The sequence below is a fragment of the Myxine glutinosa genome, chromosome 9, assembly GCF_964187855.1.
Source record: "Myxine glutinosa chromosome 9, kmMyxGlut1.1, whole genome shotgun sequence".
In the NCBI taxonomy this organism is placed as follows: Eukaryota; Metazoa; Chordata; class Myxini; order Myxiniformes; family Myxinidae; genus Myxine; species Myxine glutinosa.
The window spans coordinates 110385410-110413343 of NC_136269.1; the positions used below are offsets into that span (position 1 = coordinate 110385410).

The 27934-nt window shown below is 47.5% G+C and overlaps 1 long non-coding RNA gene across 2 annotated transcripts in view; it reads right to left on the reverse strand.

Annotated features, from left to right (window-relative positions):
- Positions 1–1491: 1491 nt before the first annotated feature.
- The window catches only part of LOC144893655 (uncharacterized), a 246842-nt gene continuing 220399 nt past the window's right edge, over positions 1492–27934 (reverse strand). Inside the window, exon 3 of one of the 2 annotated variants that reach the window (XR_013624586.1) lies at positions 1492–3460. This is a non-coding gene — a long non-coding RNA (uncharacterized LOC144893655). The remainder of the gene's footprint in view (positions 3461–27934) is intronic. The other variant, XR_013624587.1, reaches the window with a different exon arrangement.

Here is a 27934-nt window from a genome sequence, read left to right on the forward strand (position 1 = left end):
TAATGTTAGCTCTTCCACGAAAAAAGATTTTGCACACATTCCAAATTCCAGGAATGTTATCCAGCACCAGCTGGCAGATTGCATGGGCAGGTGGACATTTTGGGGACATACCCCCAAACATGAAGTGAGGGGTTTGCAGAGTAAGACGGACATCATCTTACTCTGCAAACTCTTAGTCTTGTTCATTCTGATTCCTCTGCCTTTCTTCCCCACATTCACCAAAAGGAACCAGGTAATTAAAGGTAAGAACTAGAACGCCACTCAGTAGAGCGCATACTCCCGCCGTGGGTCAAGTTGGAATAGTACGATTTCACAAAAGTTTGAGGGAGTAGTTCAGTGACAACACAAGACAAGACAACACAAGACAGACACTGCACAGATATATATTTAGAATATATAGAAGATTGTAGCGGTTACCGCTGGGTGTACACAATCGCCTTGCACCTGCCAGGACGCGGCCAGGGCGCAATCGCCATGCCGGGCTCGTCCGGACGGGCCCAGACGCGCCTCTCCCGGGCATGCCCGAACTCGCTGTTCCCGGGCTCGCCCGAACCTCCCGGGCACGCCCGGTCTCGTCTTTCCCGGGCATGCCCGCTCTCGCCTTTCCAGGGCTCGCCCAGAACGCCCGGGCATGCCCGCTCTCGCCTTTCCAGGGCTCGTCCAGGACGCCCTGGCATGCCCGCTCTCGACTTGCCAGGCCTCGTCCAGCACGCCCGGGCATGCCCGCTCTCGCCTTTCCAGGGCTCGCCCAGAACGCCCTGGCATGCCCGCTCTCGACTTGCCAGGCCTCGTCCAGCACGCCCGGACAGGTCCAGACTCGCCTTTCCAGGACTCGCCCTTGACACCCGGTCTCGCTTTTCCCGGGCAAACGCTCCGGCATAAATGTGTATATATATTGCTGCCCGATAAACGGGCTTTTCAGAGTACCTGAGTTTGATACGTGCAATAAAGCAACTCGGACGAATTTCCGTCTTTGGTCGCGTCAATTCTTTCGACTCGCGTTGGAGCACACACAGCTCCTTCAAGATAATGTTAAAAAAAACAAGGCAATTTCACATACATTTTCGGATTCAGCGTTCAATTCCATATAGTTGAGTGTATTTTGAGGCATGTGTGACTTCAAAGTTCAAATAAAATTGTAAGCCAGGCTAAACGTTCGTTTCATTCCTTAAGGATACAACATGTAAAACTGGCCCAAACGTGAAAACAAAACTCGCTCATTTTAAGTCGTACAAGCTAATGCGACCACTCATTCTTCGGGGAAGAATCCCGTGCACATGCTTGTCACACTTATAACTCACCTAAGTCTTTATAATTTCATCAAATACTGACACCGCGATTGAGATTCGCCGAGGTAAATGTTGATATCTCTTCTGAGGTACAAAAACAACAAAAACAACAACAACAACAACAACAACAAAAAACAGTTTTAAAGCATTATACGTATCAAACGATACATTTTATGAAACGGGGAAACCGAATACACACTTTGGTGGTTTTAAAATGACAGAATATGTCTTTATTATAAATTTAAAAAAGAACCTTGAAGACGACGCTGCTAACAAAATACACCGCTGTAACGCATAACCGCGAGTTTAAACTACATTTACAACAAATATGAAAACTATTTTCATATCACAATGTTAGATATAGAATATATAGAAGATAATGTTAAAAAAAAATGAGCCCTATATTCCAATGGTAAAAAAATCCTTCAAAAAATTGCTGGATCCGGAATAATATCCTAAGCTTCACCAAAAACTAATCAATTCTTCCTTATCCCAAGGGCAATCATCCCACCAACTTTAATCCAAATCCGTTCAGAACTTTTCCAGATATCTTGTTCACAAACACACGAACACACACACACACACACACACACACACACACGGACACGATCGAATGCAGTACTCCCTGGCGGGAGTAATGAAAAGTTATGATTCTTTTTTTTTCAATTGCCATAAACACATTTGTAATGATGTACTTTTTAAAGTCATATAAAAGCACCTCCCTACGCTTCCCTACATAAACTTTGCACCTTTTCCTTTCGAAATGGTTTTTTGAGATTCACCAGAATTCTACCTGTTCCCAATGTTATTTTGTGCACCTTATACTCTTGAAAAGGCATGGACGGATGGTAATGAGGGAGTCCAACTACCTTTGTGCTGTTTTTAAATAATCTGCCGGGGATATTTCAGAGGTAGCATGCCCACCTTTGAGCTGTGCAATGCAGTTTGATTCCTGTGCCAACTACAAACTGTCGGATTAGTGTGATGTCGGCAGGATGAGGAATCAATGTGTACCAATGCTGTGCTTAAAATGGACATCAAGCTCGGTGTCCCATCTGCTAGCATTCGCTGCAGGACACTGATTATCCCACGTCGTCTTACACGAAGATTGAGCGAGTCATCGCTCAAGAACAAGTTCAAAGTTCCAAGTTCCTGCCTTCTATCTGTCAAAGCAGCTAGCTCGTAAAACACTTGCTCCAAAAAGTTTCCCTGGCCAATCCCACAAGAAGGTGGAAATATTTGTGGATGTTAAAGCAGTACTAGTAGATATATTGCCTTTCATACATTATAAAGATTGCATCGAGGGTCATTTAACACATCAATTTACACCTCGAATCCATTTTAATACGGGACACTTTAGAATCCATCAAACAATAAAAAATCAAATAGGAAGGATGAGCATCATAAAGTTGAAATATTGAGGAGCAATACACACACAAGGGCAATCAATTTATGTTTAAGAGCGTGATAAAACACCTATAAATAAATGTTTTCAAGCCAAATTTTTCTTTCTAAATAAATAGACTAAAATAAATAAATGTGATGGACAACAGAATTTACGACATCTGGCAATGAGAACAGCGTCGCATTATGATTAAAATACATAATCTTTTCCACCACGCACAAAAGTAAACAATAAAAACAAGAAGATAATATCCAAAAATGTTCTACAAGAAATCTGATATGGTGGTGAACAGCTGTCTTGAAGAACTGGAGGGAAGAATGAAATTGAAAAGCATGTGGAAGTTGGTTCCACGGTCAGGGAAAGAAAGAGGAATGAACGATACTTGAAATGAATGAAAAAAAAACGCAATATTTTGGCCTTGACAAAAAAATATTGCAAGTTTGTTTCATGAAGCCCAAAAGGCAAACAATTTAACCCAAAGCTGCAGAAAATACATGGTTAGAATCCCACATCGCCATGTGTGCACCCAATAGAATACCTGGCAGCGAGGAAACAGATTCGCAAGCGCAGGTGTCAATTTAAGTGAATGATGTTCCTTTTGCAAGTGTAAACTGGTGCCAAAAATCAAAGTGGTTCATGTTCCATGTCATATTGCTGCAGGGTCAGCTGGTTTCGATGGTCGCTGGTCATGTATCAGCTCCTCCTGGCACTGACGGTAGTAAGTTGAGCCCAAGCCAAAGGTTCCTTCCAGATTCATTGAACTCATCTAAGGAAGGACAAATCAACGGTTGGCTGACGGCCTACAGGAGGAGTGTGCTCCTGTTTGTAGAATGATTTGCCAAATACACCATTATACTGATGAAAGCATCGTGTTTCTCCAATAATGGAATTGTGAGGTTGGGGAGCGAGATTCCTTGGCAAGGCACATCTCATGATAACCAGGGGGGAGGGGAGGGGGGAATAGTAGAAGCCCCCCCCTCCCCCACCGTGGTTATCATGTCGTTGACAGCCACTTTTAACTTGGCGTCAGCCATTTGTAACTCGTGTTAAAGGTATGTGTGATTACAAGATTACAAGTATGCTGTGTAATTATTTACGAATATGTCTGTTATGTATAAAATTTCTCCCACTATTTTTTTTTTTCAGGATTCTAAAACGGCATAGAGTACTGGGAATAGCTGTGGGAGAGAGAAGACATAACTCAATTAAATAAATGAACAGGATTATAACTACTTAATTGACATATGTGGGAAAATTACATGCCCAGACCAGGAATCCAACCCAGGTCCTCTGGAAAACCGTACCAGTGCTCTGCCATATGAGCTACCTGGGTGATCCTGACCAAGCATGCAATTTTCCCACACATAGAATTGCCACTCTTTTTCCGTCAATGCTTCCGGGGCACTTGCTGCCAACCATAGGAGCACCAATGGCCTGCTCATGAGAGGGTCTTCCTCCAATGGGGGGGACAAATCCAAGCCCACTATTATATACACCACTGGGGGCGTAGAAACACGATTAAATAAATGAACAGGATTATAACTGATTAATCGAGATATCTGGGAAAAATTACATGCCCAGACCAGGAATCTTGGAATCCCACGAGAGGACCTGGGTTCGATTCCTGGTCTGGGTATGTAATTTTCCCACATATCTCAATTAAGAAGACACAAATCTTGTGAAATCATTAGAGATGCAGAAGAAAATTTCACGTGAAATCTACCAGGCAGTTTTAGAAACAAAGGAAATTCCACCAATCTAAGGGGAAGACTTTTTGCATCTGCTGAAGAGGGCGACACAGTCATCTCCATTGTGTTAAGGACACTTCAGAAGGAAGGCCTCCGTGCTGGGATGAAAACGTTGGTTGAGTGCGTTGAACGAAATAAATTGAGAGTGGAGATCATGTAGAATATAATGTTATGAATAAAGTTTATCAATTGTACTGTGTGTGTTACGTAGGTAGAGTGATGAATATATTTCCGGATAACCCTTGTGAATTTAATTTAAAATTTTTAATAAAATTTTATCAATACAACCAAATTGACTCTCATCTTTGCATAGTAAGAAAAAGTTTCAAACAAAACTAATTTGGTAAAGCATTGCAAAACAAGAACAGCACTTGGAAGAGAGCATACCTCCGCCAGGCTGAACAGTTTACGTTTTGTATCCCAATGATAGGCCCTATATGCATCCGGACTTGAACCAAAATCGAATCACTTGTTCTTGTTGCTTAACCAACTCGTACACCAAATTTTGGTATAATCCGTCCACAACTTTTTGAAAGATCATGCTATATACCGTTTTTGGCCCAATCTCTCAATGGTGAAGAATCAGTTGGAAAATTAAAAAATAAATCTCTGATCCGGATTCAAATCTTCGCCAAAACTGAACCAATTTGTCCGTGTCACACACCCAACGTGTCCATAAGTTTAATCTGAATCTGTCCATAACTTTTTGAAATATCATGCTATATATCCCTGTTTGTCGTAAAAAGGCGACAAAAAAGGGTTGGCGGCAGGAAGGGCATCCGGCCGTAAAACATTGCTTCAAAAAGGGGACCAAAAAAACAACAACAACCACGGTCCCCGAAAAAGGCCAACCCCCACTTGCGGGGAAAAATGGCCTCTAAAGGTGGTTATATCATTTTTGCCTCTTTATCTCAATGTTGAAGAATCACTTTTTAAAAACTGGCGTGTCCAGATCTGGATCTTCACCAAACTCCCATCAATTTGTCTTTGTCACATACCCAACCTGTCCACCAGATTTCGTCAAAATCCATCCATAACGTTTTGAGCTATCCTGCTCAGAGACAGACAGACAAACAGACAGACAGGGGTGAAAATGCAACCTCCGTCCACCTTCGGTGGTGGTGGTAATAAAACTACAATGCATTTTACAATACAAAGGCCCATAAGCGCATCAGGAATGTTGGGAATACTTATTAAACCACAAAATTATTGGAAAAAAAAAACAATATCCAACGGCAATAAGACCTTTTTCAATCCCCCAGGCTGAGTTGCCCTTGTATATCCTGGCTGTGCACATTATTGCAGGTCATTGTTGCTGATATATGAAAAGAGCAGGAGTAGCAAGATGCTCCGCTGAACAGCCATAAAATTCCAGACATAGCTGAGCGCACAATGCCTTAATATTCGTGCAATGTTTGAAGACAGCAGCGAAGCAAACTATTTCAGTGTTTCAGGAGCGAATAAGCTCAAAAGCCTTCGTGGTGATTCAACATATCAAAGATCAATTAAATAAACTGACAAAAGACAACAAACCCACAACAAGGTATTGGGCCCTTCACACCCAAATGGATTCCACAGGCCAAGAATGTATAATTTACGAAATGGATCACATTAATTAACATTTACCATCTTCATCTTGCATCCTATTTGCAGCATAGCATCCAAAATATCCATATTGCATTTAACCCCTTCAATGGCCACTCTATGGCATGCACCAATCCAAGGGAGACATGTTCCATGATGTGCATGTACACTTGTAAAATTAAACCAAAATAACATAACACTGAAGGAGCTGCGCTCCAACGCGAGTCGAAAGAATTGACGCGACCAAAGACGGAATTCGTCCGAGTTGCTTTATTGAAACAAAACAGCTCAGGTATTCTGACAAAAGCCCGTTTATCGGGCAGCAATATATATACACATTTATGTCGGGAAGTTTGCCCGGCAAAAGCTATACCGGGCATGCCCGGGTGTCAAGGGCGAGCCTTGGAAAGGCGAGTCTGGACCTGCCCGGGCGTGTTTGGCTGCGGCCTGGCAAGTCGAGGCTGGGCGTGCCCAGGCGCTCTGGACGAGCACTGGAAAGGCGAGAGCGGGCATGCCCGGACACTCTGGGCGAGCCCTGGAAAGGCGATAGCGGGCATGCCCGGACGCTCTGGGCGAGCCCTGGAAAGGCGATAGCGGGCATGCCCGGACGCTCTGGGCGAGCCCTGGAAAGGCGAGAGCGGGCATGCCCGGGAAAGACGAGACCGGGCGTGCCCGGGAGGTTCGGGCGTGCCCGGGAACAGTGAGTCCGGGCATGCCCGGGAGAGGCGCGTCTGGCCGTGTTCTGGCCGGTGCAAGGCGATTGTGTGCCTCCAGCGGTAACCGCTACACACGCCCCTCCAGAATCGACCTGCACCGGCAGGGTCAATTTAAGGGGGGTCCGGATGACCCAGCCGAAGCGACCCCTGGAGGGTCGTGGGGAGGGGTCCGGCGTGGTGGTGGGTGGTCGAGCGGGGGGAACTGTGGACGGGGGGCGGCCTCGCCGCGGAGGAAGGGCCAACCGTGGTGGTCGGTCGACGTACATGTGCGCCGGTTTGAGGCGGTCCACAGAGATCCGGTCCGACCGGCCGCCAACGTCGACGACAAAGGACTTGTCGCCCCGTCGCAGGACCCGGAAGGGCCCGTCGTACGGCGGCCGGAGTGGCCCCCGGTGCGCGTCATGACGCACAAAGACGTACTCCGCTGTGCGAAGCGCCGGGGGGACGTAGGACTGGGGGCCACCGTGGCGGGACGTTGGCACGGGGGCAAATCGGCGGGCGGCCTCCTGGAGGTCCGAGCGCTGGTGTGCGGCGGACCAGGGACTGGTAGCGTCGGGCACGAACTCGCCCGGGACGCGGAGCGGCTGGCCGTAGACGAGCTCGGCGGCGGACGCCCGGAGGTCCTCCTTGGGGGCCGTGCGGAGGCCCAAAAGAACCCACGGCAGCCGGTCGGTCCAACCGTCGTCCTGAAGGCCGGCCATGAGTGCGGCCTTCATGGAGCGGTGAAACCGCTCGCACAACCCGTTGGCTTGGGGGTGGTAGGCCGTGGTGCGGTGCAGCGTGACCCCCAACGAGCGGGCGACCGCGCCCCAAAGTTCGGACGTGAACTGTGGGCCGCGGTCGGACGAGATGTCCGCCGGTGCGCCGAAGCGCGCGACCCAGGTGGCGATGAACGCCTGCGCCACGTCGGCGGTGGTGGTGGAGGTGAGGAGCACGGCCTCCGGCCACCTGGTGGTCCTGTCCACCATGGTGAGCAGGTGGGTGAACCCCCGCGATGGGGGCAGGGGACCCACCAGGTCCACGTGGACGTGGTCGAAACGCCGTGCAGGCAAGGTGAAAGGTGCCAGCGGGGCCTGGGTGTGGCGGTGGACCTTGGCCCGCTGGCAGGCCGTGCAGGCGTTGGCCCAGTCGCGGACATTCCGTTGAAGGCCGTGCCAGACGAAACGCGCCGACACCAGCTTCTGAGAAGCTTTCCGGCCCGGGTGAAAAAGGTCGTGGATGGAGGCGAAGATGCGGCGCTGCCAGGAAACGGGCACGATGGGGCGAGGCTGGCCCTGGGAGACGTCGCAGAGCAGGACGGTGCCCGCGAAGGGGATGTCGGCCAGGCAGAGGCCCGTGTCCGCCGCCCGGAGGGCCTGCACCGAGGTGTCGGTGGTCTGGTCGGCCGCCATGAGCGCGAAGTCCACGCCGAGGTGGACCGCGTTCGCGCTGGCCCGAGAAAGACAGTCGCCACAGCGTTGTCTTTGCCGGCGACGTGCCGGATGTCCGTGGTGAATTCTGACACGGCGGAGAGGTGGCGCTGCTGGCGGGCCGAACACGGCTCCGTGACTTTGGCCATTGCGTAGACCAACGGCTTGTGGTCGACGAAAGCCGTGAACGGGCGGCCCTCCAGGAGGTGTCGGAAATGGCGAACGGCCAGGAATAGACCGAGCAGCTCGCGGTCGAACGTGCTGTATTTTAACTCGTTCGGCCGGAGCTGCCGGCTGAAAAAAGCGAGTGGCTGCCAAACCCCGTCCACCCATTGTTCATGGACGGCGCCCACCGCGTAATTGGAGGCGTCCGTAGTGAGGGCGATGGGCGCGTTGAGCACCGGGTGAGCCAGCAGCGTTGCGTCGGCGAGGGCCCGTTTTGCGCTCGCGAAGGCCGCGTCCATGGCCGCGGACCAAACGATGTCATGCTTGGCCGGCTTTCCCCGGAGGGCCTCGTAAAGGGGCCGCATAAGCTGAGCAGCGCGGGGCACGAATCGGTGATAAAAATTCACCATGCCGAGGAACTCTTGTAGGGCCTTGATGGAACGGGGACGCGGGAACGTGGTGATGGCCTCGACCTTGTTCGGCAGCGGCACGGCCCCGGTCTTGGTGATGCGGTGGCCCAAAAAGTCAACGGTCGTCGTGCCGAAGTGGCATTTGACCGGGTTGACAATTAAGCCGTGCTCGCTGAGGCGACCGAACAGTGTTCGGAGGTGGAGGAGGTGCTCGACACGGGACGTGCTGGCGACGAGGATGTCGTCCAGATAGACGAAAAGAAATGGCAGGTCGCGCAGCACGCCGTCCATTAAGCGCTGGAATGCCTGGGCCGCGTTCTTGAGGCCAAACGGCATCCTCAAAAATTCGAACAGGCCGAACGGCGTGATGACGGCCGTCTTCGGGACGTCGGCCGCCCGGACAGGTACCTGGTGGTATCCCCGTATCAGGTCAATTTTTGAAAATATGACCCGTCCCGCCAAACGGGCGGAAAAGTCCTGGATGTGCGGGATCAGGTACCTGTCGGGGGTGGTAGCGTCGTTGAGGCGGCGGTAGTCGTCCGCCCCCCGGCTTTGGCACGATGTGCAGTGGTGAGGCCCACGCGCTATTGGAGCGCCGCATGATGCCAAGGTGCTCCAACGCGTCGAACTCGGCCTTTGCCACGCCGAGCTTGGCCGGGTCGAGGCGGCGGGCCCTGGCGTAGACCGGCGGGCCCGTAGTGGGTATGTGGTGCTCGATCCCATGCCGCACTGCGACGGCCGAAAACGTCGGCCGTGTGAGGGCCGGGAATTCCGCGAGCAGGCGAGCGAACTCGTTCGCCGTCGGGAGGGCGCACGCCAGTTCGGTCAGCGCGGAGCTGCTCATCGTGCACGCCAGGGAGCTGAAGGTCTCGGCGTTGACAAGGCGACGACGTTTGACATCGACCAGCAGCCCGTGCGCGCAGAGGAAGTCGGCGCCCAGCAAAGCCATGGGGACGCAGGCGGTCACAAAGGTCCACTGAAAGCGCTGGCTGCCGAAGCAGAGGGTGACGTTGCGCGGGGTATGGCCGAGCCATTAGCAGCGACCAAAGAGGGGCCGCAAACGGCGTCCCGCCTGTCCTGCTCGGAGGCGGGTATGACGCTCAGTTGGGCGCCGGTGTCACAAAGGAAACGCCGCCCGGACGCTTTGTCCTGAATAAAAAGCAAGTTGCCCGAGTGGCCGGCGCTCATGGCTGGGAATGAACGCCGGCCCGGCCGTTTCCCGACTTGCCGAAAGTGCACGGGGGTCGGCACGTCCAAGCCTTGTGTCCGAACCTGGCATGGTAATAACACCACGCCTGGTCAGGTGGAGGCCCCGGCCGTCGTGTCGGAAGCGGTCGGTGCGGCGTGGCGGCCGCCAGTTTCACCGGCAGTTCGGCCTCCAACCGCGCAGGGCGCTCGGGCGTCGTGGGCATCGCCTCGGACGGCGGCAGGCTCCAGGTAGCCGCGCCGATGTGTTGGCCCGCCGAGGAGATCTTATCGGCTTCCCTGGCAAGGGCGCGGGGATCGATGATTGACGTGCCAGCCAGGGCGAGGCGTACCGGGTGAGGCAGCTGGCGAAGGAACAACTCGCGGAACAGAAAATCCAGAGAGTGCTCACCGAGCAACGAGAGCATATAGTCCATGCGCTCGGACGGGCGCGTGTCGCCGAGCTCGGGCAGGTCGAGCAGGCGCCGTGCGCGTGCCGCCGGTGAGAGGGCGAAAGCGTCGAGGAGGAGCGTCTTCAGCGCGTCATACTTGTCGGCAGCCGGCGGGTGCTCGAGGAGGCTCGGGGCGCGGGCCGCGGTGGCGGAACCGAGCGCTGCCACGACGTGGTGGAAGCGGGTGTCGTCCGCGGTGATGCCTCGCAGGGCGAACTGGGAGTCCGCCTGGGCGAACCAAACAGCCGTGTGAGCCTCCCAGAAGGTAGGCAGTTTAAGAGTCACTGCCGTGTCCATGTCGGTAGGTCACCAGTGAAGGAGCTGCGCTCCAACGCGAGTCGAAAGAATTGACGCGACCAAAGACGGATTCGTCCGAGTTGCTTTATTGAAACAAAACAGCTCAGGTATTCTGACAAAAGCCCGTTTATCGGGCAGCAATATATATACACATTTATGTCGGGAAGTTTGCCCGGCAAAAGCTATAGCGGGCATGCCCGGGTGTCAAGGGCGAGCCTTGGAAAGGCGAGTCTGGACCTGCCCGGGCGTGTTTGGCTGCGGCCTGGCAAGTCGAGGCTGGGCGTGCCCGGGCGCTCTGGACGAGCACTGGAAAGGCGAGAGCGAGCATGCCCGGACGCTCTGGGCGAGCCCTGGAAAGGCGATAGCGGGCATGCCCGGACGCTCTGGGCGAGCCCTGGAAAGGCGATAGCGGGCATGCCCGGACGCTCTGGGCGAGACCTGGAAAGGCGATAGCGGCATGCCCGGACGCTCTGGGCGAGCCCTGGAAAGGCGAGAGCGGGCATGCCCGGGAAAGACGAGACCGGGCGTGCCCGGGAGGTTCGGGCGTGCCCGGGAACAGTGAGTCCGGGCATGCCCGGGAGAGGCGCGTCTGGCCGTGTTCTGGCCGGTGCAAGGCGATTGTGTGCCTCCAGCGGTAACCGCTACAACACTATCTTAGGAAGGATGTCGTTCAATATTTAAGAGAAGTAATTAAAGGATTTATTAACCCATTTATGAATATCTACAGAGCAATATTTCTGTAAAACTTCCTGCAAATACAAAGACACCCTAGATTACCAAACATCACAAAGAATAGCATATATATATATATATATATATATTTTTTTGTATACTGAATCGAGGCTCGTGAAAGAGCTAACATTTACTTCACAAACAAATCATCCAGACAAACAAAATATATAAAAAGAAGGAGCGGAAAAACAAGATGGGGAGAGAAGGGGAAGCACACAAACACAACATTTGAGAGCAGGGAGATGTGTAGAAGGGAGAGGGCTTGGGGGGCGGAGGCGTGGGAAGGGGGGGGGGGAGGTATATTGTACTCATACATGCTGCACAGCAGTGGTGGGGTATGTAATATCTCTGTGGATTTATCCTCAGAAAGCAGACATGATTGGCCCAACGAAAAGAAAACACGAAGATGTGATATCAGAAATATATATGATGTATGAATGCTGGTGCCAACTGGATTTGAAATTTGTCAGGGTGGCAGTGATAACTCACCTGCCCTTTGTGAAAAACACCGTGGGATCACAAGTGACTGAAGCACTCTTATAGGAATATTGTGCACAATATCCTAGAGTACATTCCACAGTTCTGGAAGGTTTTTTTTTTTTTTTTTAATGTATGCAAGATCGAGGCTCGTGAAAGAGCGAACATTAATCACACAAAAAGTGAAATCGACACATAAAACACAAAAAACAAGGGGAGCGGCAGACAAGATGGGGAGAGAGGGGGAAGGACACAAACACAACATTTGAGAGCAGGGACATCGGGAGAAATGTGGGGGGGGGAGGGCTTGGGGGGGGGAGGGAGAAGTATAAAGCACAAGGACACCAAGGACTTCCAGGACAGAAGTTGGTATTTCAAAAAAGTGGAATTGGGGTGAAATTAGCGGGGGTAGAAAAGATCAAGGTTTCGGATGGGGGAAGATAAGAGATGGTGGTGAACAGCTGTTTTAAAGACCTGGAGGGTGGAGTGGGATTGAAGAGAGTGAGGGAGTTTGTTCCAGAGGCGGGAGAAAAGAGGAATGAAGGGGTGAAGGTGAGCAGAGAGTCTTGATTTTGGCAGTTTGACCATAAGAGGGTTGCAGGCAGATCTTGTGCGACCTGTAGGAATATTTGCGGGACAGAGCCCAGAGAGAGCTGGGGGGGAAAGGCCAGAGAGGAGTCGGTAGAAGACGGAAAGACCACCAACCTGCCTGCGGTGAGTGAGTGAGAGGCCCTTGGAGTTAGCTTCATCGTGGGAGATTCCAATGATTCTGAATGCTTTGGTTTCAACAGCGTGAAGACGAGCTAGGTGTGAGGCAGGAGCACCAGCCCAGAGGGGAGAGCAGTATTCCATTGGGCTGCGGATGAAAGCCTTGTATGTGGTGAGGAGCTCAGGTGCGCCAAGGAAGGACTTCGCACGACGGAGGATGCCCAGTCGGCGACTGGCTTTGGAGGCCAGATTTGAAATGTGGTTTTCCCAGGAAAGATCATGGCAGATAGTGAGACCCAAAAGCTTGAGTGACAGAACTTCTTGGAGAGGATTATTCAGAAAGTGGATGGGAGGGTTGTCCAGTCGGTCTTTTCGGAGAGACATCGTAAGAGTGTGAGATTTGTCAGGATTGAAAGACATGTTCCACTTGTTTGCCCAGTCTGTGATTTTGTCCAGGTCTGCAGAGAGTGAAGAGGCTGCAGACTGCCGATCTGAGGGATGAAGAATGGAGCGACAGAGAGTAGAGTCATCAGCAAAGAGATACAGAGGATTTTCAAGAGAGTCAGAGAGATCATTGATGAAGACCAGAAAAAGCACAGGGCCCAGAACACTGCCTTGTGGAACTCCAGCCTGAACAGGAAGAGGAGATGAGAGAAATCCATTCAGGGCCACACGTTGACTACGACTAGAGAGGAAGTCCGCCAGCCATGCGTGGAGATTTCCATGGATACCAAAAGAGGCGAGTTTGGTGAGCAGAGCGGGGTGCCAGACCGTATCGAAGGCACGTGATATGTCAAGGGAGACTGCTCTAATTTCCTGTTTGGCATTGAGGACCTCCATCCAATGTTGACAAAGCAGAAGCAGCATGTCCAGAGTAGAGTGTCAAGGTCTGAAACCAAATTGATGATCAGAGATCAAGCCATTGGAGAAGAGGAAAGATTTCATATCTGAAGCAATGATGGATTCCATGACTTTGCTGATAATTGGGAGAAGGCTGATTGGTCTGTAGTTGCTGGGATCTGTTTTTGCACCTTTTTTGTGCAAAGCAGTGATGTTGGCAGATTTCCAAGCAGATGGAAGATGACCTTGAGCAAAAGAGAGGGTGAAGAGAACAGAGAGAGGGAGTGAAAGAGCAGAAGAACAGGATTTTAGGACCCGTGGGCTGATGCCGTCAGGTCCAGTTGCAGAATCCGAGTCGAGGGTTGACAGAAACTTTTCCACCTTGTCAGGAGGAAAGGACACAGAGTCCAGGAGCAGCTGGGTACGACTGGGTACGGTGGGTACAGAGAGGGATGGGTTTGGGACACAAGATTTAGAGGCAAACACAGAGTTGAGGCATTCAGCTTTTTCACGTGCGGAGTCAGCTGTGTGGCCATTTGAGGTGAGGGAGGGGATGGAGGGGGAACAAACACCAGAAACAGATTTGACCAGACGCCACCAGGATTTGGAAGAGGGAGACAGATAAGAGAGTTTGGTCCTGAGAACGGAGAGATATTGTTTCCTGGCTCTCCTGAGGGTGGACACACACTTGTTTCGGGCTTTGTGAAAGGAAATGAGATTTCCCTCCGTTGGATTTGCTTTCCAGGAGACGAAAGCAAGTTGTTTCTGGGCAATAGCCTCACCACAAGATTCCGTGTACCATGGACGGGAGGAAGGGTATGACAACAGAAGACGAGATGGGATAAATCTGTGCATGAGAGAGAGCAGTTTGCTTTGGAAGAATTCCCAGGAAGAATTTATGTCAGAGGCAGTAGAGATGGGAGACCAGTCCAGATGATTGATGGCTGCTTGAAGACCGTGCCAGTTGGCCTGAGTGAAATGCCAGACTCGTCGACGCTGAGGAAGCTCTCTGAGAATGGTCAGAGAGATGTCCACTTTAACAAGCACATGATCAGAAGAGCCGATTGGAGCCGAAGAAGAGCAGCAGACATTTTTAGGGAAGTTAGTCATAACCAAGTCCAGAAGAGAAGATGCTCCGTTGACTGAAATCCGGGTCGGGAAATTGACAGATTGTGTCAGTCCCAGTGAGTCACAGAAGTCCTTTGCTGAAGAGCCATGGCTGGTGAGAGCGGTACCCACACCCAGCCAACTGGCATGGTGACAGTTAAAATCACCACATATGAGGAAGAGAGAGTTGGGATGGGTAGGTAGAAGTTGGTCCATATTCTCAGACAGCGAGATGTAGATGGAGTCATCACTGTTTGGTGGACGGTACAACACACATATGAACAAAAGGTGGGAGCGAAGGGGAAGCCGTAGCCAAAGGTATTCCTGGGGGTGAGGTGGAGAGAGGGCAGTGCAGGGCGAGTGAGGAAGAGAGTTTTTTATAAAGATAGCAACCCCACCTCCAGGACGAGGCTCAGGTCTATCATACCGGAGGAGGGAGTAACCTGGGAGAGATACCAAGGAATCAGAGACATCATGAAGGAGGAAAGTTTCTGTTAAGCAGATCACGTCTGGTTTGTCAGAAGCAACCTGTATGGAGAGATCAGACAAGTTTGAGCGAAGGCCCCGGATGTTTGAGGTCCATACTGTTAAGGAAGAGGAAGGGGGAGCATCGGATACAGAACAGGGGGGGGAGCAGTAGGGTAAGATGTGGAAGAGGAGGAAGAGGTAGGGAGAGCTGTTGAAGGTGTGTCAGAGATTACAGAATAGCTTGGAGAAAGGGAAGAATGGGGCAGACAAAAGGTTTGATGGTGATTGGGAGAGGCGCAGTGAGGTGTTATTTGGTGAGGGGGAAGAGCGAGGCAAAAGGTTGAGGGAGATGAAGGTGAAAGTTGGAAGGGGGAAGAAGCGGGGAGGACGCTTTGAGGAGGAGGGGTGAGAGGGGAGTCTAGGAGGGGAGGAGCGAGGGAGAGTCTCGGAGGGGAGGGGTGTGGGGGGAGATTTGAAAGGAATGGGTGATTGGGAAGATTTGGAGGGGAGGGGCAAGGGGGAAGATTTGAAAGAGCTGGGTGATGGGGATGATTTGGAGGGGAGGGGCAAGGGGGTAGATTTAGAGGGGAGGGGTGATGGGAAATGGGATTTTGGGGTGATGGGATTTTGAAAAATGTACGATTAATGGGAACGAACATTTATTGCAAAATGAGTTTCTTGAGACATTCGAGTCAAAAATACGTTTGAGGATGCTGGAGGGAGGATGGAGTGCTGGAGAGTTTAGGGAATGAATGAAAGATGCACTATAAGAGGTGGAATTTTTTTTTGGAATGAATAGATTTGGTGAGCAAGTCTAAAGCATCCTTTTATAGAAGAAGAAGAAAAAGGTGTTATAGAATATGACAGAATACAGGTCTTCAGGGGTCAGATGAGACATTTTTTAACAACGTGATCACGTGATCACAAACAACGTGGTCGAAGAACGAATGAACAAATAAGAACGAATAAACGAATAAGAACAGAAGGAAATGTTTTTTGGTTTTTTTTTTTTTTTGAGATTTTAAAACAAGGAAGTATGGGATGAAAAGACCGTGAAAAACAGAGACTGGAAAGTAATTGCAGCGCGATCGGAGAACCGCTGAGACAAAAACAAAGCCTCAAGCCAAGGTTGGACACGGTAGCCTAGTTGTACACTTAGGCCTCAAAATACGCGATAAGAAAGACCGACGATTCTGTACACAGGTATGAAAAACCAACGCCAAGAATACTATTAAAGACACCCCAATAGGTGCATACACCGAGAGAAAGATACAGTTTCGACAAAAACACAATTGTGAAAATTACTTAACTTCGAAAGCGAGCGCGCATGGACAGCTTTGAAGAGACGAGACCTCCAATCTTGCGCATGCGCAGAAGCGTCTTTGGGGTGTTTTGGGTCTTCAGGGACTTTTTGGTCTTCGGGGTGTTTTGGGTCTTTGGGGTGTTTTGGGTCTTCAGGGTCTTTTTGAGCCTCAGGGCCTTCAAGGGTATTTTGGTCTTTGTGGTGTTTTGGGTCTTTGGGATCTTTGGGGTCTTCAGGGTATTGTGGGTCTTCAGGGTCTTTGTGGACTTCAGTGTGTTTTGGGACTTTAGGGTCTTAAGGGTCTTTTGGTTCCGTTGGGTCTTTTTGGGTCTTCAGGGTCTTTTGGGTCTTCGGGGTCTTTTGGGTCTTCGGGGTCTTTTGGATCCTCTGGGCCTTTAAGGGTATTTTGGGTCTTCAGGGTCTTTGGGGTATTTTGGGTCTTCAGGGTCTTTAAGGGTCTTTGTGGTCTTCAGGGTGTTTTGGGTGTTCAGAGTGTGTTGGTTCTTCGGGGTCTTTTGGGTCTTCAGGGTCTTCCGGGTCTTTTGGGTCTTCGGAGTGTTTTGGGTCTTCGGGGTGTTTTGGGTCTTCGGGGTATTTTGGGTCTTCAGGGTCTTTTGGGTCTTTAAGGATATTTTGGGTATTCAGAGGTCTTGGTTGTCTTAAGGGTCTTGGGGGGAATTAAAGGGGCGTCAAAGGTCTGAGGGGTCTCAGCAGTCTAAACGTAATCAAGAGGGTTAATTAAGAGGGTGGTAATTTTATTTGAAGAAGAAGAAGAACACGCTTTGGTCGCATATAAACATAACGACATAACCATATACGTTTGCTCTATTATAATAAGATTTATTGGACAAAAATCCACAAATTGTTTTGGAATTTTCTTTGTGGTAATTGTATTTTATTTGCACATGATAATTTAATATGGAGAGCAAAAATTCAACTTTTTCAATTTCCTAAAATAATGTATTTCATATACTTAAAGGTAACTCTCATATCAACTTGACATTCACATAAATATTAAATATTATCTTCCTATATGGCAAAAGATTTCCCCAATAAGTTGGAGGTTAAACTTGGTGTCCCATCTGCCAGCATAAGTTGGTGGTGGTTGAAGATCCCACGGTGTGCTTCGCGCGAGCTACCACCAACAACTTATTCCAAATTCCTGCCCTAACATCCATGGGTTTTTGCATCAGTGGGACAGTCGCAACCCAAGCCAATGATGCTACTCGCAGACATTTGCTGCACACGAAAGAAGAAGAGAAACCGTCAGGTTTTGTTATTTCGGTATTAAGGCTCTTATAATCCAAAAAATGATGCACAACAAAAGTTTGCAATCTGTTGCAGAAAAGCATAAATTCAGGACTGCATCATATTAGTCATCATACTTCATTTGCAAGCAAACAGTCGGTCAGTGATTTATTTCTTATTGAGCTTGAGAAAGGTATTCCTTGAATACATTTTAAGCTTCAATCGTATTTTAACCTGAATTTTTTTTTTTTGAACATTGGCTTTCATGCACTTTTGCAAGTTTAATTGCCAAAATTACTTTCTTGCTTATTTGCTTTAATTTTTGCTTTTTTGGAATTTTTGCTTTTTTTGAATTTTTAGTTAAATTACTTACAAAAAGTTTAATTACTGGTAATCCTGTTTACACTTTCTTTCCTGTGGTCAACATCTCATTACCTCGTTTCTGATGGATATTAAAATTGTTTTACAACTGAATCAAGTCAACTTTTTTCATGCCTCAAATGAATTTCTAACCATGAGACATTGAATGCTATTTTTCTTCAAAAATCACACGCATTCACAAAACTCTTCTTCATTTCAGTAAATGGTATAAAACTGGGGCATCGGCTATAACATAAATAAGTACGGTACCTCAAATGGTAATTGATCCACCGTGAATAAAAGAGAAGCTGACGCTTCAGTCCTTACCCGTAGTCGGATCAAAGGAGAAAGACAATGCGGTGGGGTAAGTAGAAAAAGATTGAAACGTCGGCTTCTCTTTTATTCACGGTGGATCAATTACCATTTAAGGAATTTTTCTTCTTATTTGTTTTGACTTGTCTTGCAGATCACAAATTTTGTCCTGACATTAATACTATCTATATATATAAAACACAGTTGTGTGTGTGTGTGTGTGTGTGTGTGTGTGTGTGTGTGTGTGTGTGTGTGTGTGTGTGTGTGTGTGTAATGTTACCGATAGACTCCTAAACGGAGAGGCTCACGTGCTTGATATTTGGCATAGACATGGCCATTGAGCCTGGGAAGAACATGGTCGACCTAAAAAAAATTATTTCATAATATTTTTTTACCATATTTTTACCTCAGCCCATTTCAGCGAGGAATATTATGCACGGAATCTGAGGCAGTGGCAGAGCAGTGCGCTGATTCGCTCAGAGCGATCACGTGATGTTCCTTGCCGCCATAAACTCAGTTACGCATTCGCACGTATTTCAGAGCGAAAAGCGATTGAGTTTTTTCTCATTTCAGCGAGGAACATTGCCATTCACACCACATAGGTTTTTTTTTCTTTCATCTTTACGAGATCCATATTTTTTATTCATATTTACCTCAGCGCATTTCAGCGAGGAATATTATACACGGAATCTGAGCAGGTGGCAGAGCAGCGCGCTGATTCGCTCAGAGCGAACACGTGATGTTCCTTGCCGCCATAAACTCACAGTTACGCGTTCGCACGTAATTCACACATTCAAAACAAACGAGATCCGCGAAGCGAGTTGGTCGAGTCGTGCTAACCAAGATGGCGACACTGCGGCTTCACTTTTCACGGACGGAGTATGAGCATTCTATATATTTTCAATTCAGTGCGCCCGACTTGCTCACGTACTTGATTTGTGGCATAGACATGGCCATTGGGCCTTCACGGTGTAATTTGTGCGAGGCCCCCCCTCCCACCCCTCTCCCCCTCCAATCCCCTCCCCTCCCCCTCCCCCCCCCCCTCCTCCCCTCCGCCCTCTTCTCCCCTCCCCCACCTCTTCTCCCCTCCCCCCCTCTCCTCCCCTCCCCCCGTTCCCCTCCCCTCCCCTTCCCCCTCCCTCCCCCTCCCCCGCCCGGCAATGCCGGGTACTTCTGCTAGTCGATTATATTGCTTCTTTCATCGGCTACAACACTCAAATTCAAACTCCCTGTATTTTACGAGGCCAAAATTAAATTCTGATCCTTTGCATTTAACCTCGTGATTAGTTAACTTTGCTTGAGGTGTTTGCATAGAACATCTGTTGACGTCACGATTATGTGCCCAAATGCCAGCTACATACGTTGCATCAATAGAAAACTTTTATGTACATTTCAGTTCCTTGTTTTCATGATGCTTTCTTCGATTGCGCAATCTGCTTTTATGCAAAGCATACGTTGACTGATTAATGGCAAAAAGGCAAATTCGAGAAGATAACTGTGGCACGTGTGGGATAACTCGCAAACTTACACCTTAGAAGGATGATGCAATCTTCTGTTGTGAAACTGCTCAGAAGAAAGACCTTTCCATTGCTATATAAAGCAAAATGTTGCTACATAATTATATTATAACCTGTCAAAGTAACGTATTTCAGTGCAGAAATACTCCAACATGCCACCAGACTTTGAATCAAAGAAAAAAAATACTAACCACTTGTAAATTCAATGCAATGTACACACGAAATTTCATATAAGAAAGCCACTAGATGGCATCAAGCACAAGGAAGGAACGACAGAGGGCTGAGAGGGTGAAGATCAATATGCAAATCTGCAAACTGCAAATTATTTGGTCAAAAATGATTTCAAAACGTTTTCATAATATTGAATGTACTTAAATATGTTCCATATTTCACAATATACAGTCACGTGAAAAGGTAAGTACACCCCATGTAAAGTTTTGACTTTTTCAACATATTTCAACATACAGCTATTTGATCTTCATTTCAACAATATTGACAGATAAAGGTGATATAATATAACAAATATCATGAAACATTTACATTTTGTAGTCCATTGTATAATTTAAATAAACATAAATGCAAATTTTGCATGTGGAAAAAGTAAGTACACCCTTGGCTCTTATAGGTGGTATTGTCCCCTTTGGCAGAAACAACCTCAAGTGGGCGTTTCTTATAACTGTCTACCAGTCTCTGACATCGACTGGGAGAAATTTTTGCCGACTCCTCCATGCAGAATTATTTCAGCTGTGCGATGTTTGAGGGGTTTATTGCATGCACAGCTCGTTTCAAATCCCCCCACAACATCTCGATGGGATTTAGATCCGGGCTTTGACTTGGCCATTCCAGAACCCTCCATTTCTTTCTTTTCAGCCATTCCTTGGTGGATTTACTGGTATGTTTAGGGTCATTGTCATGTTGCAAGGTCTACCTTCGGTTGAGCTTCAACTCCCGGACAGATGGCCTCACATTATCCTCAAGCACCCTCTGGTCCAATGAAGAATTCATAGTGGATTCTATGATGGTGAGCTGCCCAGGCCCTCATGCAGCAAAGCTGCCCCAAACCATAATATTTCCACCACCATGCTTTACAGTTGGTATCAGGTTCTTGTGGACAAATGCTGTCTTTGGTTTTCGCCAAACATGTCTTCTGGTACTGTGGCCAAATAGCTCTACCTTTGACTCATCTGTCCAGAGCACATTGTTCCAGAAGTGCTGGTCTTTGCCCAGGTGTTTATTGGCAAACTTTAGTCTTGCCCTGATGTTCTTTCTGGACAGCAAAGGTTTCCTCCTGGCACACCTCCAATGTAGATCAAATTTGTGCAGCCTCTTTCTAAAGGTAGACTCATGCACTTTGAAATCAACGATTCAACAGTGGCAAGAGCTACCTGTAGGTCCCGTGATGATCTGGGGTTCTTAGAGACTTCTTACAGCATCTTGCGGTCTGCTATCGGGCTGAACTTGCTGGGGCGGCCTAGCCTGAACAAGTTGGCAGTTGTTTGGAATCTTCTCCACTTGTAGATGATCTTCCGGACAGTCGAATGATTGATTTCAAATTGTTTGGAGATCTTTTTAAATCCCTTCCCAGACTCGTAGGCATCTGTAACCTTCTTTCTGAAGGCCTCAGAGAGCTATTTTGATCTAGGCATGGTGACGCCGCACACTTCAACAACAAAGAGCAAACCAAACTAAATGTCTGAGGTTAAAATAAGGCAGGTTCCTCCAAGATCCTCTCTAACGATGTTCTAATCATTTGCACCTGAGCTGGTGCACCTGATTCTAATTTTAGGTATTTGAAGTAGCGATTAATGTAGGGGTGTACTTACTTTTTCCACATGCGAAATTTCCATTTATGTTTATTTAAATTATACAATGGACTACAAAATGTAAATGTTTCATGATATTTGTTATATTATATCACCTTTATCTATCAATATTGTTGAAATGAAGATCACATAGCTGTATGTTGAAATATGTTTAAAAAGTCAAAACTTTACATGGAGTGTACTTACTTTTTCACGTGACTGTATAACTTCAATGTTTGTAAGAGGTTATGGCCATCTTTAAGTCTAGAAGGATAGCTCGGAGGTAGCGTACTCACATTCGAGCTGTCTAGTCTGGGTTTGATTACCAAGCCGCAACAAACTATCATCCTAGCTATTTGCAGACAAGGTGTTTGCAGACAAATTTCATCAGTGCAAGCAGTACACGATTGTGTTCCGGCAGAATGTCAAAATTCCAAATTTCTGCTCTAATCTATAACACCCTCTGATGCAACTTGTCCAGGGTTGATAATCAACCTGCAAAATCCAAGACTTGTCATGAGTGCCCTGATGCTCTGTGAAGAATGTGAGCATACGTAAAATGAATCTTGAGAATCATTTATCATATTTCAGCCTTGGTTGGTCTTCACAATCTGCATCACTCTCATAAAATTTCAATTATACACATGGAGAGAAGAGTTAAGCATGGGCTGTGCTCTCCTGGATCATAGCAATAACCGAGAAAATTGTTCACATAGCTTAATGTTTCTAAAAATAAAATCATATATTGGTGAAATATGCATGTTTGACAAGGCCTTCATCTGCAGCTCAATGGAATACTGTTCTCCCCTCTGGGCTGGTGCACCTTCCTCACACCTAGTTCGTCTTCACGCTGTTGAAACCAAAGCTTTCAGAATCATTGGAATCTCCCGCGATGAAGCTATCTCCGAGGGACTTTCACTAACTCACCGCAGGCAGGTTGGTGGTCTTTCTGTCTTCTACCGACTCCTCTCAGGCCTTGCTCCCCCAGCTCCCTCTGTGCTCTGTCCCCCAAATATTCATACAGGTCGCACAAGATCTGCCAGCAACCCTCTTCTGGTGAATCTGTCAAAATCAAGAATCTCTGCTCACCTTCACCCCTTCATTCCTCTTTTCTTCCGCCTCTGGAACAAACTCCCTCCCTCTCTTCAATCCCACTCCTCCCTCTATGTCTTTAAAACAACTGTTCACCACCATCTCTTATCTTCCCCCATCCAAAACCTTGTTCTTTTCTACCCCCATTAATTCACGACCAGATCCACTTTTTTTGAAATACCAACATCCTTCATTGTCTAGAAGTTCCAGCAGTGTCCATGTGTTTCATACCTCCCCTCCTCCCTCCCCCCCAGCCTTCCCATGCCTCCTCCCCCCCAAGCCCTCTCCCTCCCACAGATCTCCCGATGTCCCTGTTATCTGCTGTTGTATTTGTGTGCTTCCCTCTCTCTCCCCATCTCGTCTCCCGCTTCCTTTATTGTATGTTTTGTGTGTCGGTTTTTTTTTTTGTGATTGATGTTAGCTCTTACACGAGCCTCGATCTTGTATACAACAACAACAACAACAACAACAACAACAACAACAACAAAAAAAATGTCGAGATAAATTCAGAGGTTCTTATTGATCATTTATTTCATCACAAAATGAGGATTTCTGGAATCACACTGTTTTACACCAAAAAGCACGATGACTTGAGAATGCTGATGCTGGCAACACATCCTGTGATGTGGAGCTCAAGAACAATGAATAATGACATCTGCTGATGAGACAATGGAAAGAATGTCTCAAAAGGTCAATAATGTGTGTAAGCACAATTAGAACAAATGGCTGCTGCAACGATCCTCATCACCAGAAGAAGCCACAAGAGAGATTCCAAAGGAGGTCGAATTGCCATTCCTGATGCAAAGCAGCCTCCCAATGTCAGCCTACGCAGGAGGGTCCATTTTCTTCGATCTACGCCCAAACATGCTCCATTGGATTTAAATCAGGACGCCTTGCTGGCCAGGGTAATGTTGTGATGGCAACGCTTCACAATAAGTCGGTAATTGCACGACAATGGTGGGGTCTGGCATTGTCACCAATGAATACAGGTCTTGCGAGAAGTGGGTGGTTGTCAAAATATGCAACAACGCCATTCTGTAAAATGTCCTTGGAGGGCGATTATTGTCTTCTTATCGGATTATCGATTATTTATCGGAGAATTTTTTTGAGGCCTGGCCTCGATGAGGACTATGATTGGAGCCTTAAACATGAAAAAATTGTGCTTGTGGCAAAAGGAATACATCTAGGTAACCCGTTCAGAGCTGCATTTTCTCTTTTTAAAATCACCCTTGGTCTTGCAGTTTGAGGCCTGTCTTTAACATCATTGGTTTGTTGATGTTTACAGACCAACTTGCTGATAATCTGAAGGAAGCCAAGCTGATTTCTAGTCATGCTGTAGGACATCCCAGCATTGTTCATCCTAATAATTTGCCATCTTTGGGCTTTCCCGTCTTCTATGTACAGGTAACACCTTCCGCCAATGAAAGTACGTGATATTGTCACCTTTTCTAAACTAACTTTTTCCATGTGCATAATCTCTTCAGCAGGAAGACATTTTGTTTTGCTACTCCCCATTCCCCACTTCTGCCAAACATCCCCACAGCAGCTGTATATGATACTGGCAAAATATTCACAATTGATGATCTCTTTAATGTGTCCTCTTGTCGCATTCACGACAACTATTTGAATATCGACCTATTTTGGTGACAGCCAATAGCTTGTAAAAACATGAATTTTCTTTCCCATACATCATTAGCTTCTCCTACCTGATGATAAACAGAGGACTGCCACTGGCGATACTCCAATTGTCTTGCATCAACACCCTTATTACATTAATCTTACATTTGCCATCATCTCGCTCTTTGATGAGCCTAGATAGTTGCAAACAGAAATTCACTTTGAAAAATGCATCCTGAAGTTCATGTCAAGTTGCAAGTACAGGTTAATTCAATAAAGCTGTGAAAATTGATACAATCAAGCAGTTTTCAGCCCACATTTAATTTGACTAAATATGACCGTGCAGAATGTGTAATGATAAATGTTGATTAGGATAAATCTGGCAAACTAACAATGTATTTACAGGTGCAATGTCAGCAATGCGCTGTACAGGACCAGAAAAAGGTACGGTCTACACCTGAAAAGATTTACCACCTCTGTGAAATGTATGCAGGTCACCAAGTACCACCTTAACAGGCATTCTGGGGATAGAAAGAACCAAACACTGTACAAAGAGTGCTTAGAAACAAAGAAAAACAAGGCCCAGGTGGAATGGTGTCAAAGAGTTAGAACGGAAGGAGATGAATGAGAATCCTGAATGAGAATCCTGAATCCTGAATCCTGAATGAGATGTGTAGAGGTCAAAGTGACCGAGCAAGCTTCGGCTACAAGAAAAATCAAAAGCTGTTAAGAGACATGACCAGAAGAGAACACAGGAAATGCCTTACTAATTTGGTAAAGGATATTGATGAGGAAGAAGTGCTGGCCTACCTGTATGGATGTGCCAAACAAGGACAGTGCTTGAGATGGGATTCTGCCATACAGACGGATACGTTATGGAAGAAACTCCTCTATGTATGGACACCGGAACTGATGTCATTCCACATCAACGCTATCCACGACCAACTCTCTTCCCCAGCTCACTTAAGATTGTGGAGCAAAACCAACCTTGGACTGTGCCAACTGTGCCATCATCACCATTGCACACTGCTCCACATCTTAAATGGGTGCAGCTACTCACTCCAAAATGGAACATACAACTGGTGTCATGACCAAACCCTAAGAGCGATTGCATCAGGTCTGGCCCTTTATGTCAAAGATGCAAATAGGAAAACCAGTATTGTATCAAAGCCAAACTCCATTCCCACCATTGCAGTCCGTACAGCTGATGGTACATACTACAGGAACCCAGCCCTGCCACTTCCACAGGTAGAAACACAAGACCTCCTACAGAAGGCTTCTGATGGATGAAGACCATAGGACAATAGTGTTCCCTCCACAAATTACGGAAACTGCCCAGCGGCCTGATATCACCATCTGTTCAGCAGTAACTAAGAATGTCATCATTATTGAATTGACAGTCCCGACGGAGGAGAACCTGTCCATTGCATATGCCAGAAAGGAAGGCAAATATGAAGACCTGATAGCTGATTGTGAACATAAGGCACTGTACAGGACCGCGATGTGTACCGTAGGTACCTTCTGGAAAGAAGATACCTAGAATGTGACAATTCTAGGTACCTTCTGACAAGTGGGTAGTGGGACTCTGAGGGGAGTGGGACGTTGAACGCTCCTAAAACCGGTTAACCCACCAAAGTCTGGTATGAAGTCCAGACACCTCAGAGTATATGATCCACTGCATCCAAAGATGACAGGGCTTGACACTGATGAATTACCCTACCTTGTACTCGACACAACGTAGTTCTTTGTGGCATTCGCAGAGCAACTGCATGTTTTGGAGTTACTTTGTGCTAAAGCCCGCCGCACATTAACCAACAAAATGCAACAAGATTTCTGCTGAGAGTTTAGTCGGCAACAGTTTTTGACAATCGTGCAATGTGGACAGCAGTATACGAGCATCATCAACTAGTTTGTCAGGTGCATCGGCGACAGTCGTAAAAGTTGAACATGTTCAACGTTCACGATGAGTTATCCAAGACAACCATGCAAATGGTATAGGTTGCAGCAATCTCCGACAATCACCGAGATGGGAAAATGTATTGACCAATTAAAAGACAGCTTTCAGTGGCTTCTGTCCAGACTGTCATATCAACTGCAGCATCTATGTTTCATAATTACAGATTTTGTGAACATTGAAGCCCAAAAAGGTATTAAGAAAGTTCAATATAGTAGACTGAACGTCTGAACCTGCCTTTTGTTTCCTGTATTTAACAAACATTCACAAACAATAAAATAGTGCTATTAATATATATTACAGACTTGGCATTTAATATGGAATATTTTTTTGTGGGGGTGAACTTACTTTTCAAGATGTCTTACAACCAAAAGTTCATTGGAATTATGTTGAAATTATTCTAGATTTTGTTAATGTGACCTTTAAAAGAAACAAAAACCACATTTGACATTTCGAAACAAATAAATTGATCCTTGAAAGTGATGTAAACTGATATCGAACTCAATTCATGGACAGTACTGTGTTAAACTTCTGTACGTTACCAGAAGTATCTCTTTATTTTGCACATTAGCCAAAAATTTTTTTAACAAAAACAAAAGTTAAATTACAACTGGGATTACGGACAGTAAAATTACAGTTCAGTACTTCGTGTAACCCCCACGAGCATTCAAGAGAGCACGTACACGTTGAGGCATGCTGTTCACGAGATTTGCCAAGGTTTGGACAGGAATCGCTTGCCATGCAGTGACAATAGCCTGCTGCAATTCATGCACAGAGGTCGGCTGCTGGTCCAAGTGGTCGATTTGACGAGTTAATTCTGCCCACAAGTTCTCTATCGGATTCATATCCGGGGACATGGCAGGCCACTCCATATGCTCTACACCACGGTCAGCAAGAAAGTGTTGGATCATGCGAGCACAATGAGGCCGTGCATTGTCATCTTGGAAGACAACGTTTCCTCGAAAGGCTGCACGAGAAAATGGAAGCAATGTTTCTTCCAGAATGGCCCTGTACTTGAACTGGTTCAGGTTTCCATTCAGAACAACCAGGTCAGTTTTTCCCCCTGCATGAAAAGCAGCCCAAATGGTCACCCCACCACCTCCAGCTTGGACTCTTGGCACTATACAATCTTTGTTGTAGGCTTCATGCACTTGTCTGCACACTCGGACGCGGCCATCTTGACGATAGACCAGAAATCTAGACTCGTCACTGAAGATCACGTGATTCCAGTGTCCTGGCTGCCATTGACGGTGCTCTCTGGCCCACTGCAATCGGCGCTGGCTGTGTTGTCTGGTCAGGCGTGGCTTTCTCAGGGTACGCCTGGCACGATAGCCTGCTTGAACCAGTCGTTGGTTGACTAGCCTTCTGGATACAGGCACATTTGTCAGTTACTGCCACTCAGCCCTAAGCCGATTAGCTGACTTGGTACGGCCATTGCGGACTAACCGGTGCAGCTGGCGATCATCCCTCCTTGTGGTTCTGCGGGGACGTCTTGCCCTCGGTATTGGAGTAGGGACACCCCTCTGAGCATTTCGTTTCAGGATCTTTGCCACCTGACCTTGAGTGATGCCATACTGCCGAGCAATAGCACGCTGTTTCATGCCGTAATTTCGTAAAGCCACCACTCCATGACAAACAGCATTGTCGAGTTGACGGACCATCTCCAGAGGAAGCGGCAATAACTTTTGGAGATGTGCAGCAGTTGTTTTCCACTAATACAGAACGCAACAACCCTTG